Below are 20,129 nucleotides of genomic sequence, written 5' to 3' on the forward strand. Positions count from 1 at the left end.
CAGTGCCCAGGTCCTGATTTCAAGCCCCAGGACTGGCAAAAAAAAATCTAACTTACAAGCATGGACTATCCCTGATACCAAAGACTCCTTCACACACCTTCAACGATAGCTATGCAAGAAGAACCTAAAATGAGGGGTTCCATCTTTAATTCAATGCTGGGGCAGACAGAGCCCTCATAATGCCTAGTCCCTCCTCCCCCCCTCAAGCACAGTGCTGAGACCTGGCTTTCTAGATTTCTTGCAGGTAGATGAGATCTTAAGACTAAGTTCTGGCCAGTAGAGTATAGGTAGATAGATGTAACACCTGCCGTTTCCACACCTGACATCTTAATTCTTTCACTCTCCCAGTTCAGCAGAGATTTGGGAGTCTGCTTAGTGTAGATAATGGTGCCACAGATAAAAGGAACAGGATTCCTGAATGATGCATGAACTCAATCCCACTCCTGTATCATTACAAGGTGACATACCCAAGAAGCAAGCCTTTATTATCCCAGAGCACTGAGATCCCCTGCTTTATTAGCTAAGGGTTTTTTTTTCCTATCTTTCACCTCAGCCAAATATTTCAGATTGCTGCAGCAGCTTGATGACAGTATCTTTCAAGAGTGTCAGAACGAGATGCTCCATTTTGCTAGAAAAGCATTAAAATTCAAACATTGCCAAGAGGACAGGCTTGCTAGAGTGGTTCTGTCTCCACAATTCTAAGGCAGAACAACCTTTTTATTTTTATTTTTTAGAAATAAAAACTAATGGTTATATCCTCTTTCAGTGCATTCCCAATAGCTTGGGAAATCCTAGCAGGCTAAAGCTAATACTCACTTTGGTTCAATAAATACTTGTTGTGTTATCAGCACCCAGGTACCTTCCCTGCTCTGCAAACCAGGGAGGAGAAGTTTGGGCCTTGGTTACTGGACGCTGCCCCTCTACATGGTATAGGATGGGGAGTGGCTCACTGGACCCAGCTGGATAATCCCTGAAATGACAACAAGATGGCAGTCCTGTGTCTTGAGTGGACAACAATCGCTTCACTTAGAAAGCTCCAGTTGTTTTTTTTTTTTTTTTCTGTCTCCTCTTAACACTCCTATATTCTGGACCATGCATCTGTGAATGCAACCAGTGGCAGATCAAAAATATTTGTGAAAACTGCACCTATGCTTGAACAGGTACAGACACTTTTTCTCATCATCATTTCCTAACCAGTATGATCTAACAATTTTACATAGCACTTACCCTGTATTCATTATTATCAGTGATCTAGACACTATTTAAAATATATGGAAGGGATTTGATTCTCACTGCCAAAACAGAACAAAAAAGTATATGGAGAATTGCATGAGTTATATGCAAATATCATACCATTTCTATAAAGTATCTGCAGATTTTTGGTGTTAATAGGAGGCCCCGGGATCCATTTTCACAGATACAAAGGAACAAATTATTTCCTGGTGTATTTATTCCCAACCTGTTATCTTTTATTTTGACCAATTTGATGGCAAATGTGTTCATTATTGTTGAGAATTTTTTTAAAAAAAATATTTCAGTGAGGCAGAAAATGAATAATTTCACATTTCAGAAGGAAGAAGATTCTGGCATGAGAAACCTAAGCTTAGTTGTAACTGCTTTGGTGCACATTCTGTTGATCCTCTCTTGCTCCAGGAATAAAATGACAGCCTTAGATCTGTATCCGGGCTCTACAGCTGACTTTCGTGACTTGAGGGAAATTGTTTGACCACGCTGCTCCTCACAGAGTAAGAGCTGTAATAGACTTTTCAATGTGTCTAGAGGAACACAGTAGACACCATTCTGACTCCTTCCATTTCAAGCTTTCAGATCAGTATTTTTAACAAAAGGTGGTTCCATTCTCCCTTATCAAGGCCTTAAAACTCAAGTTCAGTCTGAAAGTTATAATAGTGCCACAGGTCTTTAGGGTGCTTTTTGAAATGTAACTTGGTTCTCTGTGCTAGCCTAGAAAGTCTCAATTTTCCCCTTCTCTCCTCCATTTGAATATTCTTTCCTTTCTTGTTCCCTCTCAGATTAACCATAATTTGACTTATGTTGTTTTTGGTAACTATTGATAAAGAGAAATTTAATCCAGGAAAGATATATGCATGTGAGCTCATTTGTAGCAAGAAAAAAAATGTTGAAAGGAAGAAGTCACTGAACTCAATAGAAGCAAGTGAAAATTACAATAGTAATTTTCAGAACATACTCTTTCTTAAACTATAATGCTAACAAGTTTAAGACTAAAATTTTAGTTCCCCTACCCTAACATGAGTAACTTCAATTTTAAATGATTTTCTTTCAGCAATTATTCATTCATATATTTTCCACAATTATAACACATGTAAGTGCATGTAAATTTTGTATTTTGGTATCAGTTTGCTAGGAAAACATTTCCTAATTCTTCCCCAAATTTCTTTAATAAGCTATCAGTTAGGTGTTTGGGAGAACTATTTTAGGGTTAGACTTGTACACTTGCTGTTGTTTCTTGCTGAAGAATATACACATCCTTTTTTTTTTTTTTTGGTCCATTATGGGGCTTGAACTCTGGGCCTGGGCGCTGTCCCTCAGCTCTTCAGCTCAAGGTGAGTGCTCTACCACTTGAGCCACAGCGCCACTTCCGCTTTTCTAGTGGTTTATTGGAGATAAGAGTCTCACAGACTTTTCTGCCCGGGCTGGCTTTGAACCATGACCCTCAGATCTCAGCTTCCTAAGTAGCTAGGATTACAGGCGTGAGCCACCATCACCCAGCACACATCCACGAGTTTTGAAGAGAGCAAGGATAACACAGACCTCCGGGCAAAGAAGCATGTGTTAAACAGAGCTTGCATCTGGGAGGGGAGGGCAGGACAAGAAAAAGTTACTGAAGTCTTGTGAATTATATAGGCATACCTCTTTTAAAGGAGTTTGAATCCTTAATGTTCAACCCCTTCAAGCTTTGCCATTATATGTATTAGCTGAAGAGAGTTAAGGATCTTAGAACATGAGGGTCTTGAGGCACCCTTCAGAGTGTGTCTCCCACTCTCATGATGCAAACAGGGGCCAAGAAAGAACCCAGATTTCACTGTTCAGGGACAGTGCTAAAATGTGAGTGGACAATTCTTGTGATTCCTCATTCAAAGCTCTTTCCAGTTCTGAGAGAAAGGAGAAACAAGGGGATGAATAGGATTAAGAAAGGGAAGGGGCAGCGAATAAAAGAAGGGGGTGGGGAGAAAACATGGAAAAAAAGAGGAAAGGAAACAAAGATAGGAAGAAAGGAAGGAAGTAGGGAGAGGAGACAAGGAGGGATGGGGAGGGGGAGAGAAGAAGCAAGGAAGGAAAGGAGGGAGGAAGGAAGGAAGGAAGGAAGGAAGAGAGGGAGGGAGGGAGGGAGGGAGGGAGAGAGGGAAAGACAATAGTAAAGGGGGCAAAGAGAAGGAAGAAAAGTGGGCCTGAGATTTCAAGATTTTACTAACTTTAAGAGCAAATTTGAGATTAAATAACACCAGGTCCCTAGGGTAAGCTAGCCCTCTGAAATTAAAGAATCAAGCTATATAAGGGGTAAACATTTAAGCTCTGTGTGTGTGTGTGTGTGTGTGTGTGTGTGTGTGTGTGTGTGTGTGTGTGTGTGTGTGTGTGTTCTGCTGGGTTGTTTTTTTTTTTTTTTGGCTCAAGATTAATGTTCTACCACTTGAGCCACAGCTCTACTTCTGACTTTTTGGATGGTTAATTGGAGGTAAGAGTCTCACAGACTTTCTTACTTGGGCTGGCTTCAAACCTCAATCCTCAGATCGCACCTTCCTGAGTAGCAAGAATTATAGGCATGACCCACCAGCACCTGGCTACATTTAAGCTTTTTAATCTGCTTAAAATGAACATTTCTAGAAGGCGATGTGCCAGAGAAGAATGCAGGTTCTCCTTTCTACTGTTTGATGTAAATGGATACAATGTGAGCCTTTGATCTGGATTCTTAGTTTAGTTGGAGAATACATGACAGATGAACAGGTGGAATGAAAGATTCAAAGCTTACTATCATTCCTCAAATTCCCTCTGGTTTCCTTTTTCTGAATATTTATTACATTCCTTAGTCCCTTGAACCATCTCTAGGGAAAATGCAAAAAGTGCATCAGTAACTTAGAGAAATTCAACCTCCCTCATTTCAGAGAAATGAGGTCTAGAGATTTGTAACCAAACCAATGTCCCACAGTGAAGAAGAATATATCTGTTTTGAAGTAACCAAGTCCTCACATTTGACAATCTGCCATAGCATGAAATGAGACTAGAGAAAGAGGTGGACAGACTCAGGATTGCACAATGCTAATTATTGGATGAAAGTCATTTCAGCTAGGGTGATGTACCTGGTTTATCTCAAGTTAATCTCAAAGATATCAGGCATATTTCTGGGACCAATAGCACCAGGTCTAATTGAAAGCTTCCCATATCAGGTAAATTTTTTTCCAGTCCTGAGGTCTGAACTCAGGGCATAGGTGCTGAGCTTCTTTTGCTCAAGGGTAGCACTCTACCACTTGAGCCATAGCACCACTTCCAGAATTTTATGTACTTTATTAGAATTTCACAGACTTTCCTGTAGAGGATGTTGGGGCTGTCAGGACTGGCTTTGAACTACAATCCTCAGATCTCAGCCTCCTGAGTAGCTAAAGTAATGGTTTTGATTGCAATACTGATGGAAGCTATATGGGAAGAAAATGATCCGGATTACTCAGGGACAACCATGGCAGTTTCAAGAAAAAATAGCTGCAAAATGGCAAGATGGCAGATGGGTAAAGATATATTCCTACAGTACTGGTTAACTAATATAGTTCAACAAAGCATCTCAAAATCTAATGAATGATAGGCTCCAAAAAGGCCTGTTTCCATTCAGGCCTTCTATTCTTGTTGCATACATACTGCCACTCAAAAGAAAAGACAGGGCTGGAAAGGTGGCTCAGTGGTAGAGTGCTTGCCTTGTATGCATGAGGCCCTGGGTTTGATTCCTCAGCACCACATAAGCAGAAAAAGCCAGAAGTGGTGCTGTGACTCAAGTGGTAGAGCACTAGCCTTGAGCTGAAGAGCTGAGGGACAATGCCCAGGCCCAGAGTTATGGCCCCACTACTGACAAAAAAAAAAAAAAAAGAAAGAAAGAAAAAAGAAAAAAAAGAAAAGAAAAAAAGTATTTCCTCTATTCTTTCCATCCTTCCCCCCAATCTTGCCCAATCCCATCCATACCTTGAACATAGTTCCATTTTCACATATGCACATTAAATATAATAACTGTTTACCTACCTTCCCACCTCCTTTTCCCCCTACTCTTGAATTGAGTGGGCCTTGTGACTTGCCATGGCCCATAGAAGAAATAACTTTCTCCAGCTCCGAAGCTCAGCCCTTGAAAGAAAGGGCTGTTAGTTGTCCCTTTCTCTTACAAGCCAGCCATCTCAAATGTCTAATACCTTGCTATTAAGAAGCACAGTCTAGGCACATGGAAAGATTATTATGTGAGAGGATTGAGATGGCAGATGAGTGAATGACACCTTCTATATCTAAATTTATCTATATCTTATATCTAAGATATAGACGCTTGTCTATATCTAAGCTTAGTTACCCCACAGAGTCAGAAGAAATAGTAAATGGCCGGTGTAACTGAAGCAGTGGCTTATAGCAGCAAGCAGTTTTCTTTTCTTTTCTTTTGTCTGTCATGGGGTTTGAACTCAGGGCCTGGGCACTATCCCTGAGCTGTTTCACTTAAGCTAACATGCTACCACTTTGAGCCACAGCCCCATTTCTGGTTTTCTGGTGGTTAGTTGAAGCTAAGAGTCTCACAGACTTTCCTGCCCCTGCTGCCTTTGAACCTCCATCCTCAGATCTCAGCCTCCTGAGTAGCTAGGATTACGGGCATGAGCCCCCCAGTGCTTGGCTAACAGCGAGCATTTACTATTACTGACTATGGGTCAGGTGCATTGTCTATGGATCTGGACCAAGCCCATATTATTTCACTGGAACTTCTACATGCAACTGAGAGCCAAGGATGGCCTTCGTGGTGTGATGACTCCCCTTTGCTCCACTGGGCCTCTCACCCTGCAGCAAGCTTGATGTCCTGATGATATGTAATTCGAAATGCACAATGGTTTTTTTTTTCCCTTCAAGACTTTAATTATGTCAAGTCTGTTATTATTCCATTGGCCAGAGTAAATTACATGATTGAGCCTACAGTGAGCGAGGACTACAAAGCTAGAGGGAAAAGTGGTAGGTAAAAGGGGGTTAATAATTATGGACCATCAAATAATCAAATCTGCTACAAGCAACCCATGCAGGCTTGAAGAATAGAACAGAATTAAATACCAACATTAAGGTACTGGACTAAGACACACAACGGCAAAAATTACAGTTGAAGTGAAATAACTTGGTGAATGTTTTCTGATTTTTAAATGAGCTTCTTGATTTTTCTGGCCAACTCACTATTACAAATGCCATTGATGTTGTTGTTTTATTTCCAGTAGACGATGACTTCTCCAAATTCCAATTTATAGCATCAGAGGAAGAATTGGGAAGAAATCGGGGTGTCAAACTACGTGATTCCCCATTCTACAACGTACACTGATGAGGCAATCTCAAAGCTTTGTAGAGTTTCTTCAAATCTTCAAAAACTCTCAATAGCCAGTGTGTATGTAGTGTGCTTTGTGACTTCCCTCTGAAAAGCTGTCGTGTGCATCTGTGTCAAGGCCAACTTCTGAAGAGAAAGAAGAGTTGTGTGGAGGTTCACACATATATGGCATGCATGGGTAATGTGTGTAAACACTGCTGGCCCACTGTGATTTCCCTTAGGTTGGACTTTACCTGTTTTTCTGGAACTGACTTTGCACTTTAACTTATACTGTCTCTCTGGGAAGCAGATTCATTTTCAGTTCCTTGAATTTCAGAGTAGAAGTCTGAGGAGCAAAGAAGGGGAGACTGGGACTGCCCCCCCTCCAACCCCATCCCAGGGAGGCTGTTAGAGCGGTGAAATGCTGCCCCCTATACAGTGATTCAAGCCAGTCAGCAGGATGGCTCTTTCATCTGTTCCTGCCCTCTACCACCCCCTCTATCGGCCCCATCTTGAACTTTGATAACCCAGTGTTTCTGTAGTTTTTCTTGTTGTTCAGGAATTGACAGTCAACGGAACTGTGTTCTGATCTTCGGTCCATGAGATGTTTTTAAGCCTTAGTTTCCTCCTCTGTAAAGCTGGAGTTGATGTATGCGCCTACTCTGAGTCCTGAAAAGTCTAGGATTCAAAGATAAAAAAAAACACATTGCAGAGGGTTCCAGGCAAATGATCCCCTCAATCCCAGCGTCACCGGGAAGAATAGGCTGGAAAACTAGCCAAAGAATAATAATAGCTCCTTGTTTTACTTGTTACTTCTACTTCAATAAATGGGTATTTTTTATTATTAGGAAATTACGGTGATCCATTCTAGGTCGATTATTAAGCCAATAGAAACTCACTGCAGATGGGGCGGGGCGGAGAGGGTGGGGGAGGACCTGGGAGTTACCAAGAGATTTCAAATCTGGGAAGAGGGAACTAAAGGAAGTGTAGTCAGGGTTGTGTAACTGGGATCCAAGAAACGTTATCTCCCCGGGGCCTCCGCGTTGATATTTTGTTGTGTTAAAGAAGGCAAAAGTGGAAGGAAATAATGGGGCTGGAAAATATACGTCTGGTTTCGATGGGGCTGGGAGGCGTCTGCTACCTCTCAGTTCCTAGTAAGTGAACTTAGCTTGAAAATCCGGGGCTGAATTCCCCCCCCCCCCCAGATCCCCCTCCACACACACACACACACACACACACACCAGGACCCCTTAGATTTGCACCTACCCTCTTTGGAGCTGGGATTACAGAAGTCCCCAGCCGACTCAGCGCTGTCCCCCCATTAGAACACTTTTCCCTTCTAATTTTTAAAGAAAATGTTATTAGAAATGTTATTAGAAAGGGGTTACAGTTAACACACGTCAGGAAAAGAGCAGATTTCTTTTTCAACAGTGTTCCCCACCCCAGTTTGGAACACTTGTGGCGCCGGGACCCCTCCTCAGCCTCTCCCTACCTGGCAGATGGGGCTTTGGTGTCTGGGAAAGGGGAGCTGCCCCCTCGCCCAACAATCCTTGTCCATCCCTTCCTAGTCCGGGTGGGGGGGGGGGGACCCACGCAGGGGTTGTAAGTGCGGACTTCTGCGGCCTAGAAGCGTCGGGCTGGCAGACGATCGGGAGCAGCCAGGAGCAGTGGCCTCAGGAGGAGGGACGGACGCCGGGTCCCAAGCACACACAGCCCCGTTTAGCAGCTGGGCTTCTGGGGTGGGGGACGAGGGGGGTCTCCCCAGCCTGGGCGCCCGGGAGCGCGATGGGCGCCTGGTCCTCCGCGCACCGCCTCGGACCCCGCCGGCCCCGACTGCGGCGGACACTCGCGCCGCCGCCGTCGCTGCTGCAAACCGGTCTGGCTTCCCTGCAGGGCGAGCGGGGACGGAGCGCGGGGGTGGAGGGAAGCGGGGGCCGAGCGGGGGGGCTGGGCGGCCGGCGGGCGGGGCCTGCAGCCTCCCGAGCCGCGGCGGCCGCCGCGCACCGCCTCGCTCGCTCGCCCCGGCTCGCGCGCTCTCTCGCCCGGCGCCTCTCTCCGACTCCGGGCGCGCACGGTGCCGGGGAGAGGGGAGAAGACCCGCGCCCGCCCTCGGGGAAGGCGTGGGGGCCCCGCCCCGCCCCGCGCCGCCGCTCCTTGGCCTCGGTGTACTCGAACTCGGCTCGTCAAGGCTGCATCTGGAGGTGGAAGCGTCTGGGAGCTACTGGGCTTTCGGTGGCCTGGCCGGGGGTGGGGGGGGGAGGCAGGGGGGGAAAGCGGAGACAGACACGCAGACACACAGACAGACACGCAGACACACAGACACACAGACAGCGGCCGCGGCGCGCGCGCAGTGCACCCTCGCCGCCGCGCGCCCCCGCCGGAGGCGCGTCCGGGGTGAGTTTGGCTCGGCTCTCCCCTCCCCTCTCCTACCCCCCCTTCCCCCGGCCCCGCTTTTCCTCCCCTCCCCTCCCCCTGCACCTGCCCGCCACCCCCCCACCCGGCGCTGCCCCCGGCCCCGCCCCTCGCGGCCGCCCGCTCGCCCGCTCGCTCTGCGTCCCGGAGAAGCCACAACATCCCGGCAACTCGCAGGCTGTGGCGCAACTGGTCTCGACCGCCGAGGCTCCTGGAGGCTGCCCGGGCGGGGTAAGTTTCCCGCGCGCCCCCGGCCCCTCCTCCCCGCCAGCCCTGGACCCTGGGGACGCCGCGCCCGGCGGGGGCTCGGGTCGCCCCGAGAGACCTGACGCGCGCGCTCGGTCTCTCTCTCTCTCTCTCTCTCTCTCTCTCTCTCTCTCTCTCTCTCTCTCTCTCTCTCTCTCTCTCTCTCTCTCTCACTTTGCCACCGCCGCAGCGGGATCGCCGTCCCCCGGGGCCCCAGCCGCGCCCCGCGCCCGCTCACCCCGCCACGGGCCCTGCGCGCCCCGCGCGCTCCCTCCGGCCGCAGGGACGCCCCGCGATCACTCAGGGTCGGAGGAAGCAGAAGCCCCCCACTGTCCCCCCCAGCCCCAACACTCCGATCCCGCCTTTCAGGGGGGAAACGCAGAGTTTGCAGCGGAGAGATCCCCCCCCGACCCTTCCCCCCAGTCTCGCCTGGACATGACGGGGGCGCCTCTGGGGATCTCCACGGGGGGGGGGGTGCGGCTTGCACACCGGGGTTCTGGTTCCTATCCGGCGCCGGGTAGAACAGGTGCGGCGCGGTTCCAGCCTCGCTGCGGCGGTGGACTGGTGCGGGTCCCCGCTCTCCCCCCCCCCTCCATCGGCGGGACGCTTGAACGTCCGGGGGCGGAGTGGGGGTGGGAGAGGGGGGCCAGCGGGAAGGGAGGACGCCTGGGTTTGATTTGCCATGCTGGTGCCCGCAGATGCCCGAGGGGAAGGCAACACATGTCTGTGGACCCTCCTCTGCGCTTGCTGTCGGTCTGAGCCTCTCCACGCCGCGCCCCCCCCCGCCCCCTCCACCTCCACCCGCTGGCTTGTCTCTGGTGTCCGGCACGGTGGGCTAGAAACCTGATCCTGAGAAGTTGTTTGGGTGGGCTGATGCGTTTTTAGTTTTCATCAAACCTATCGAAAACGGGGCTGCGAACAAGGGACATTTTTTTAGGGAGCATGTGGTGAACCCCAAATAAACTCCCCCCTCACCACTGGGTCTTGATGGCTTTGTCAGCCCTCAGATCTAAAACAAGGGACCGGGTGATTAGGCGTGTGTTCCCTTCCTGAGAGGAAGTGGTCCCCCACATCAGGACTCCTGAGCTTCCGTTGGGAGAACGCGTCTGGTCCCTCTGAACCCGACTTCGCGCTGGTTCAGTGGAGAGGCTGGGAGTGTATGGCTGTGGTGGGGGGTGAAGAAAAAGTCAAAGCTCTGGTTTCATTAGGACTCCAGTGGGATGGAGTCAGTCGTGTTCGAGGAAGCTTTTGCTAGAGCCTTCCCAGCTGAAAGGAGCCCCTGCGAAAACAAACAAACCAAAAACAAACGCCTTTCCCAGCCAAGTCTTCCCAGGCGGGAGGTTGAGTCACAAGTGTCAGGCAATGATCTGGGAGCTAAGGACAATGCACTGTAGATTCTGTGCTCAGAAAGGTGATGAGTCTGGGCTTGGTGGTGATGATGTCTTACTTGAGATGGAAAATTGAAGAGAGCAGAATGATAAAAAACCACATTCCATTTTTGCCCCCAAATTAAGAAGACTAGAGGATTTGGTAATAACACCTTCCATTTGCTCCCGTGCCTTGCAGTTTTTCAATGCTTCGCAGTATTCTTTTTGAATTCCAGCCATTTTTGAGAGAGGCAGGACTGAGATAGTGATCGCATATTGAAAGGAGGGATGGCAGGCTCGCAGATTCATGCGTTTGCTTATTAAAGTAGCAAGTGGTGAGTATTAAGAGCTACAGCAGGTTTGTTGTCATAGCCAGTGTTAGCTCTGTTTTCCTGAGCCCCCGACCCCCAGTCCCTCTGGCTGGAGTGTTCCCACATTCATTAGGGTCTGTAGAGTTCCATGATGAATTAGTGGTCAGATTTTACAGATGAGGAAACTGAGACTTAGATGGTGATGGGTGATTTTCATGCTGGCACCTCTAATTTGCTGGATTTTCCAAGAGTGGAAACTGGCGGCTAGTTCATTGCTTGGTATTTGCTGCCCATGTCCCACTTCTTCTAGCAATGAGGACACATGAATCCTGCTGTGCACCAGAGACGGTTCAGCATGCTGTCTGGTGACCTGGGTTCTAGCTGTCTGGTGACCTGGGTTCTAGTTCTAGCACACGTGTGACAGATCTCAACACCTCCAGGTCCAAAGTTGCTCTCATATCAAACAAACGGTTCATGTGAAATTATGTTTCAGATCCAGCTTGCACATTCCATAAACCCTTACCAATGTGTTGGTAATCTAATGGTGCATTTCCTTTAGGGAAAGGAAAGCTTTTTACCGGGTATCAACTAAGGTATTTAGCTGATTATCCAGTCTACCTTTATTTACTTTATTTACCATTTCACCTCTTAACAGGGGAAGAAAATTGCAACTGTATTTTAGCTTAACACCTATATTATTTAGTGTTTCCATTTTACTTGAAAATATTCTGCAAGACAAGTATTCTCAGACTCCTGTTCGTTGACAAACAGCAAACTCACACCTTGGTTTTTTTTATTTAGTTTTGTAGTTTGCATATAGTAAACACCCTCCAAAGAGCTATTGAATTAATGGAGATGAATGAAACCACTCATAATCAGGACATATACTGCAAAACGTAGACAGCATTTCACCATGCAAATTCCTAGCCCATGAGAATTTGCCTGTGAGAGGTGTGTCCTGTGAAGCTAGCAGGTACAGGAGGCTGTTGTTCCCTTTCAGGAGTCCACCAGATAAAGAAGAGTTTTTCTTTCTCTCTGAGACAATAGACTCATGTCAACTGTGTCCTGAACTCCTATTTGCCTGTCTTCTCTTACTCGTTAGGGATGTATATGTTCCCCCAAATGGATCATATCCTAGCTAGAACATGATCCTAGAAATTGACTGATCTACTTTATGGAATTGTATATCTTTGAAAGAGAAAACAGCTCATTTCTTTTTAAATAGATATGGAGTAAAGATTTTAGTAGATGTTAATTCTGGCTCTCGCTTTGCAGGCAGGGGACTCGATATATAAACCAACCTCGTTTCTACTTCCTTTAAGAACCCTCTTTTCTTTCTACCTCTGCTTCCTAGGTACAGAAAAGTAGTATTTTTATAATGTTTGGAAGAGTGATGACAGGGATATAATAGATCTTAAATATTGCTAACTGGTCCCTCCATTTATATTAGGGGTAGACATATGTTTCCTTCTGATAAAGAATTCAAATGTGAATATTAACTTATTTAGAGATGCATTTCTTTATAGGACAGAAAATGGAAATGTAGAGAGATGAACTACCTGCTTATAGCCACAAGGATGATATGATAAGCCAGAATTAATGTGGCTAATTAAAGAGATTAATATTTGAGATTGTACCAGGATAGATGACACAGATGAGTTTTTCACTTTAAAAAATCATAGTGGTTGCAGAAAACGTTGTTTCCTAGTAATTCTTAGAGTATAAGTGCCTTCTTTTAGAGACTGTTTAGAATTTATGTGTTTAAATTTTCCTTTTCAAGTAAATACCATTATGGAGAAAATTTTTGGCCATTCTTATCTATTCAATTTGGTTCTATTGGCTTATATACATCACCGGATTCATAATTAATACTTTTCTCCAACTAGGACTTGAAGAGAGGGACTTGATGGATAGAAACACAAATGCATACTGGTTTCTAAGCTTCTCTTCTTGGGAAATAAAGCCAGAAGCCAAAGGTGGTCTTGTCATCCACCCAGTAAAGTCATACATATGTATACATTTAAATTTTCATTTGGCTTGTAGTTCTGTGAAGTAGTGATTCAGAACCACATTTAATATCCTGGAAAAATGCTGGTGTGTGTGTGTGTGTGTGTGTGTGTGTGTGTGTGTGTGTGTGTGTGTGTGTGTGTGTGTGTGTGTGTAAATATGGCTACAGATTTAATTAGAGTTGCTCTGTAAAACATCAAGTTCTAAATGTATTTGTCTCCAAAACATTTTCTCTTTGTACATTGAATGGAGTTGGAAAGAGTCCTTTATTTCTTTAGAAGCTGCCCAGTTAGCACTATACATTATGTAGCTCAGATGTTTGTTTGTGATCTTATCTATGGAGCAGGAGATAGTTCTTCCAAATGTCAGGGGAATTGGAGGTGAAAAAATAGGTAGTATTTTGTTTTATTTAGTTTTGTTTTTCTGTTTAACAAATCAACTTTAAGCTTACTTTATTGATGAAATTGGGAAACACTAATAAGCTGTTGGCTGACATTGATGAAGAGCCAAGTCCTTTCAAAAGTTAAAAAAAAAAATAGGCCAGGGGAAATAGCCTTGATTTTTTTGGGTACAATTTATTCTCTATTTTATCTTCTTGGGCATAGCTTCATGAAAATTGTGTTTTTAAAAAAAGAGGTGATGATCTCTCAGAAAAAGCACACAAATGCTATCTAAATTAGGTTATCAATTAAGACTTCATTAGGCTAGCAGTGACTTGATATTAGCACTAGGACAAAACTCATCCTGGAATGCCTCGCGAACTGAGCATTGTCTCGGAAGCAAGTATTGTTTATGGGACCGATAAACAATGCATATGCAGTATGTTTGGGGCAGCTTACATAATGGGTGAACAGTGTGTTCTCAAAGCTCATTTTCTTTAATATTTTTAGAAAATCAATGGAGATTACAATGAAATATAAAACACTGAGTGTTTAGTATATTGCTTCCACTCTCAAAATGGACGTGTCTATTTTTCTGTAGGGGGTCAGGGAGAAATTCAGACTGCAGGTGCTGGGAGCTCTTATAGTATAATTACCTTGACTTGGAACCAAAGTTGAGAGACAAGACTGTAGAAAGTTCATCTGTTTTGTAAGGGGAAAGCCTCTTGAATTTAGTAATGCTGAGCAAGGTGTTTGAGGAGACGGATAAAATTATAACTAGACATAAAAATTGTTCCTTGGCTTGGCACTGGTGGCTCCTAGCTACCTAAGAGGCTGAGATCTGAAGATCGCAGTTCAAAGCCAGTCCAAGCATGAAAGTCCATAACACTCATATCTCCAATTAACCACCAGAAAACCAGAAGTGGTGTTGTGGCTCAAAGTGGTAGAACACTAGACTTGAGTGAAAAAGTTCAGGGGCAGCAATGAAGCCCTGAGTTCAAGCCCCATGACCGACAGGGGAAAAAAATGTTCATTAGCTTCTTAGTCTGGTAGAAGAAAAGCAGTGGATCAAACATGTCACACCATGATTTCTAAACATTAACTCATACCTTTCTTTCTTTTTAAAATTAGAACCATTATTATCATGGCCACCTACTTGGTCCTAATATTTGGTAATAAAGAAGGGAAACAAAACTAGTATCAACAACTGAAAAGAAACACCATGACATCTTTGAGGTAGAAACCTATCATGGGTGTTTAGCAAATGTTTGTGAAGTGAAAAGGTTAGGTATCATATTTTATTTGTACTTTCATCCTTAGCACTTTGTACTGCACCCGGTACATGGTGAGGACATTTGAAATGTGTACAGTGCAGTTTATGCATTCAAGTGGTTGCTACTCTTCAAAATTGTGGGATGTTTCCTAATTATCCTAATGATCCTAGAACTCTCTGAACCAGTTTAGAAATGTCATACAGCATGTGAGAACTCTAGTTTCAGTAGTTTACAGTGGTTCTTTTTTAATTACTATAAGCAAATTTATTTAATAGACTTTAATCGTAGTGATTGATCTATTGATCAATTGGTTGATTGACATAGAATCTTGATATATAACCCTAGGTGGGCCGGCTCTCTGTGTAGCCTAGGCTGAGCTCAAACTCTGCATCCTCGTATCTTAGGCTCTGATGTACAGTGTAGGTGTGCATCAACGGGCCCAGTTCTAACTTTTCTAAAACGAACATGCTTAGAATATTTAATTACATCTCTTGTTTAGCAGAAAGAATAATCTAAATACAACATTTGTTCTATTTTTTTAATGGTACTGGGCTTGAACTCAGGGCTGCAGGTTTTTTCTTGGCTCACTGGGCTTTTTCGCTCATGGCTGGTAGACTACTACTTAAGCCACACCTCCACTTGTAACTTTTTGCTGGTGACTTGGAGATCAGAGTCTTGTGAATTTGTTTGCACTGGCTGGTTCCAAATCTTGATTGTCATATTTCAGACTCCTAGTAGCTAGGATTATAGGCATGAGCCACCAGCTCCTGGTGAAAGGTCATGGTCACGTCTTTCTAATGCTGATTTTCTACAGGCTGGTCCATCGTTGTGCTTAGTGTTTAAATAAATGAGTGAGTAAATCCTATCAAGATGAAATGGGCTACTATTAAGATGACTTGTTCCATACAGCTATGAAGACCATTAAATGTTAGCAATGGAAACTGCCTTAGAATGAAAGAGTAAACACTCGTTTAGGCGAACAGATTCTGATATGATTATGAAAGAAGTACTCTCTCTGTTTAAAGAACAGTTTCTTCCATTCACTAAAAAAGGAAAAAAGCAGGAGGACTGGAGAGTACCTATCTTATTATAAACAAATATAATTTTGAGTTAAGACATTTTGTTCCTGGTACTGGTGGCTTGCACCTATAATCCTACTGACCCAGTAGGCTGAGCTCTGAGGATCACTGAAGTTGGCTCCAGCAGAAAGGTCCGTGAGTTGTTATCTCCAATTAACTAGTAAAAACCCAGAAATGGACGTGTGGCTCAAGTGGTAGTACGATGAGCTTGAGTGTACAGCTAAGAGAGATTCTAGTACTGGCAAGCCCTAGTACTGGCACAAATAAAAGACATTTTTGTGATGAAATATAAGGCAAATCCTGTGATACTTCATGTAAAGGATCTCAATCTCAGCTGGCTTGTCTTAAGCATTAGATAGGTCAATACTCTGGTATTATCAAAGAAGCCTGGGCACTTGTTCACATCTCAGAGCAGCAGAATCAGAGACAGTGATATGAGGACCAGCACTTTGAGTAGTGACAGGCCTCCAGGTGTTCGGATGACACTCAGTATTAGCCATCAGTAAACCGGTGGCTTGAAATGTCAGTCTCCGGGAATGTTAGAAAATCATCTGTCTGTTCCATCACAACTTCTAAGGGAAAAAGGAAAAACAAAAAAATCCAACAAACCAAAACCCTCCCTCTGTCAGTCTTCGTTTTTCTTAGAACCTTGTGAGTCACAAGAGAACAAATTCCTGCAAATAGACCAGGTGTCTCGTACTTCAGATAGTGGATAAAAACAAAAAACAAAAAACAAAAAACAACTTTTTGATGGTCACTGACCTGGCCGAGTGATTAACACTCCTGGAGCCGGGACATGGTTCATGGTATGTGGGTGATGAGGGATAAGACACTAGCCCAGTGCATGACTCGAATCAATAGATACCAGTGGAGGAGAGACTCAGAACTAGTGGTCATGTCTAGGGAAGAAGACAATGCTTTGATGACAGTTCTCAGAATATTGCAAGTCAGTTCAGTTCTCCAGATGTTGCTGAATGTTTGGCTCAGACAATGCCAGGTGCTATGGGGTAATCTTTAAAAAAATTAGCATAAGGTGGTCCTGGCAGTCTAAGAGTCTGACTTTACTGAGAACCTGCTCTCTTTCCATTCTCTTTCCCACATGCCTGCATAATGGGCCACAACATCCTTGCTGCTAGAGAAGGAAATGGAAACTTAGTCAATTAATCTCTTGCTCATGAACAGACAGCCACTAAGAGATGAGGACTAAGTTAACTTCTCTTGCTTTTCTGACTTTAAAGTCTTCACTATTTTCCCATGTTTCATGTGATAGCCCCTCAAAATGGAGCTTTGGAATATGTTTTCAAAAGGAGAATCACAAATGAATCTAAAAATTCTATCTCCAACCTAAATCTCTCATTGAATTCAGAATGCATTGGCATTGCACTTACATATACCCCCAAAGACACCTCAGATTCCCACATGTCTAACTGACCTCCTTTCTCCATGCTTGATGCTGTTTAGGATTCTAGCTTTGTAGTGGACTAGCGACCAACTAGTAGAGCTTGGATGTCTTCCTCAGCCTCCTCCTGTCTGCCCACCATATTTAATCCATCGCCAATTTCTACTGGTGTTGCTCCCTGAGTGTTTCACCCATATAGTGGTTTCTTCTATCTGTAGATTCCTAGCCCAGCTTTAGTAACCAGAGTCCCATTGGTCAATGTGGCCCTCTGTTGCCCATGCCACAACTCTTTTTTTTTTTTGTCAGTTGTGGGGCTTGAACTCAGGGCCTGGGTGCTGTCTCTGAGCCTCTTTGTGATCAGGGCTAGTGCTCTACCACTTGAGTCATAGCACCACTTCCAGTTTTTGAGTGGTTAATTGGAGATAAGATTCTCATGGGGACTTTTCTGCCTGGGCTGGCTTTGAACTGCAGTCTTCAGACATCAGCCTCTTCTTGTCTCCTTTACTAGTCCCCCCCCCAAAAAAAAGCTAGAAGTAGAGCTATGGCTCAAGTGATAGAGTGCTAGCCTTGAGCCAAGAAGCTCAGGGACAGTGCCCAGGCTCTGGCCCTGAGTTCAAGCCCAGGATCAGCAAAAATATAAACAACAACAACAAAGTACAGCTAGTTTCTTCTGTCTTACACATTCACAAACATTTATGTGGTCTCAAATATAACATTTATATATATATATATATATATATATATATATATACACACACACATATATATATTAGACTTTGTATTTATTTTAAATATCTATATTCTAAATATAAAGGTTAATAAGATTTACATCCTTGAGGGGCTGGGAAGGTGGCTCAGTGGTAGAGCGCTTGCCTTGCATGCCTGAGGCCCTGGGTTCAATTCCTCAGCACCACATAAGCAAAAAGAAAAAAGCCGGAAGTGGCGCTGTGGCTCAAGTGGTAGAGCACTAGCCTTGAGCTGAAGAGCTGAGGGACAGCGCCCAGGCCCAGAGTTCAGGCCCCATGACCGGACCCCCCCCCCAAAAAAAAAAGAAAGAAAGATTTAGCTGGAGCTTAAAGCTCTATTCTCTTCAAGGATCTAGGTATCTTTAAGACTGAAACAAGATTGAGATAAGATTATAGCATCCTAAAGAACTGGAGAAAATAAATTGGCCTGATCTAAGCTTTCCTTTCTTTCTCTTTTCACATGACTTTGTCATTCCATCATACTTGAACAGTAAATTAAAGAAATAACAGCCTGACTTAGCCTAAGCTGCGATAGCAAAGTACTATAGACTGGGAAGTTTATTAACAATAGAAATTTATCCCTCAGTCTGGGGGCCAGAAGGCTCACAAGAGGGTGCTAGCATAGTTAGGTTCTGGTGAGGGCCATCTTCTGAGTGACAGACTGCCAGCTTCTTCTTATATCCTCCTACGATAGAAGGAGGGAGAGAGAATCTTCCAGTTCTGTTTCCTTGGGGCCCTATTCCCACTCAGGGAAGCCCGAGGCTCAGCACTTAATCACCTATCAAAGGCCGTATTACCTAACACCCTCACAGTGAGGGTTAGGATTGCAACGGGTGTTTAAGGGGACACAAATATTCAAAGAAATGTGCTCTGGGTTGAAACTTAGAACATACATAGATGTAGGGGTACATGTGTGTCTATAGATATGCACATATATGTATATCATCAATGTTTTCATGACACCGTACTTAACTAAGCTACATCAAATGTACTCTGCTATTTACTGTTATGCTCCAACCTCTACCAAACTCTGGCCACCATCCACCTGATTGAATTTATTCCCCGTTAGAGGGCTCAGACAGTTCTGAGAGCATGAGTCGAATTCATGGTTCCCATTCCTGCTGCCTGGGACCTGTTCTTCCAATCCCGAGCCTGATTGCCATGTCCAGTGTCTTGGAATTCCTGCGGATTCACAGTGGGTTGGGGTGAATGGCCTACTCCCAAAGGATCTTCCTGCGAGGCTTAAGTTTGGTCAAGAAGACAGAGAGAGACCTGGAAAGCAGGCACCGAATTGACCTGTAATTGAACTGGGTCTTGGAAGAGAGTGGCTTGGGAGCCCACCTTGTATGTCACACAGAACTGACAAGCTTCCATGAAGAATATGGCCTATATACTGGGAATATTCATATTAATTACTTCAAGTAAGAACCTAAACACTCTACGAAGAAGAAATAAAAGCCTTCCTTAAGAATATGTCAAGAACAACTTGGAAATTGTGTGTGTGTGTGTGTGTGTGTGTGTGTGTGTGTGTGTGTGTGTGTGTGTGTGTGTGTGTGTGTGTGTGTGTGTGTGTGTATTTTCCTGCTTGAACTTCAGTGAACAGATAATGAGAAATGGAAAGGGAACTCTTGGCTACTCAGACAGGCTCTTTTATTCCTGAAATAAATTTCCTATTTGTAGAGAGTTTGTGTGTCCTTTAAGAGCCAACACTTAGTAGGACCAATTTTTCAATAGAAAATGTTTTCTCAATGTTGTCACAGCCTTTTTAATTTCTTCCTTTTTCTTTTCTGCTTTTTGGGGGGAGTGGTAATGCTAGGATTTAGATTGAAGGCCCCACATTTGGTAGGCAGACATTCTACCCCTTGAGTCTCATACATACATCCATCTCCAAAGTTACCACATTTTCCCTCAATTCTTTATAAGATTATGCAGAACAGATTATGCCATTTGATTTAGAATCCACTCAGAGTTATAAAGTTCTCAACTCCATACAAATTGGCCCTATAATTTTTATGTACAAAAATGTCACCTGCCTTTTCTTCATTTATTTGAGTGTGTGTGGATTCTACTTCTATGACTTCTTCTGAAAGAAGTCTGCTCTAAGTGGTTTGCTACTGAGAATCTGTTGTGATCTTGAAAGCAGATTACAACCCTATTGTCTGACTTATAGTTCCCCAAAAGACTTAAATTATTATTTGAAACTGATGTTTTCTAAAGGAGGTTGGGCATTAAGAGAAGATATCTGGAGTTCTATTTGTAAAGCTGGAAAAATTTTTTTTTCTCCTTTACTTAGTTGACAAAAACAATGTCTTTCTTACATTCTCTTTTTAGGCTGCTGAGATTCAAAAAATATTG

General features: G+C 44.2%; 1 protein-coding gene and 1 long non-coding RNA gene across 4 annotated transcripts in view; one reads left to right on the forward strand and one right to left on the reverse strand.

Moving 5' to 3' along the window:
• Positions 1-6,111: 6,111 nt before the first annotated feature.
• LOC138836978 (uncharacterized) lies at positions 6,112-8,471 on the reverse strand. 2 transcript variants are annotated; one of them, XR_011375134.1, is made up of 3 exons: positions 8,046-8,471; positions 7,820-7,892; positions 6,112-7,231 (listed from the first exon to the last, which is right to left on the reverse strand). It is a non-coding gene; the product is annotated as an uncharacterized lncRNA (long non-coding RNA). The 2 variants fall into 2 exon arrangements; XR_011375135.1 differs by lacking the exon at positions 8,046-8,471 and having other exon boundaries at positions 6,112-6,700; positions 6,808-7,231; positions 7,820-8,036.
• A 138-nt stretch (positions 8,472-8,609) lies between these two features.
• Positions 8,610-20,129, forward strand: part of Pip5k1b (phosphatidylinositol-4-phosphate 5-kinase type 1 beta) — a 244,680-nt gene continuing 233,160 nt past the window's right edge. Inside the window, exon 1 of one of the 2 annotated variants that reach the window (XM_070035696.1) lies at positions 8,610-8,754. The gene's annotated coding sequence lies outside the window, so the exon portion shown is untranslated. Of the gene's footprint in view, positions 8,755-8,798; positions 9,197-20,129 lie in introns of those variants that run through there. The other variant, XM_070035693.1, reaches the window with a different exon arrangement.

The sequence above is a fragment of the Dipodomys merriami genome, unplaced genomic scaffold (genome assembly GCF_024711535.1).
Source record: "Dipodomys merriami isolate MVZ:Mamm:240054 unplaced genomic scaffold, mDipMer1.0.p SCAF_26, whole genome shotgun sequence".
Taxonomy (NCBI): Eukaryota; Metazoa; Chordata; class Mammalia; order Rodentia; family Heteromyidae; genus Dipodomys; species Dipodomys merriami.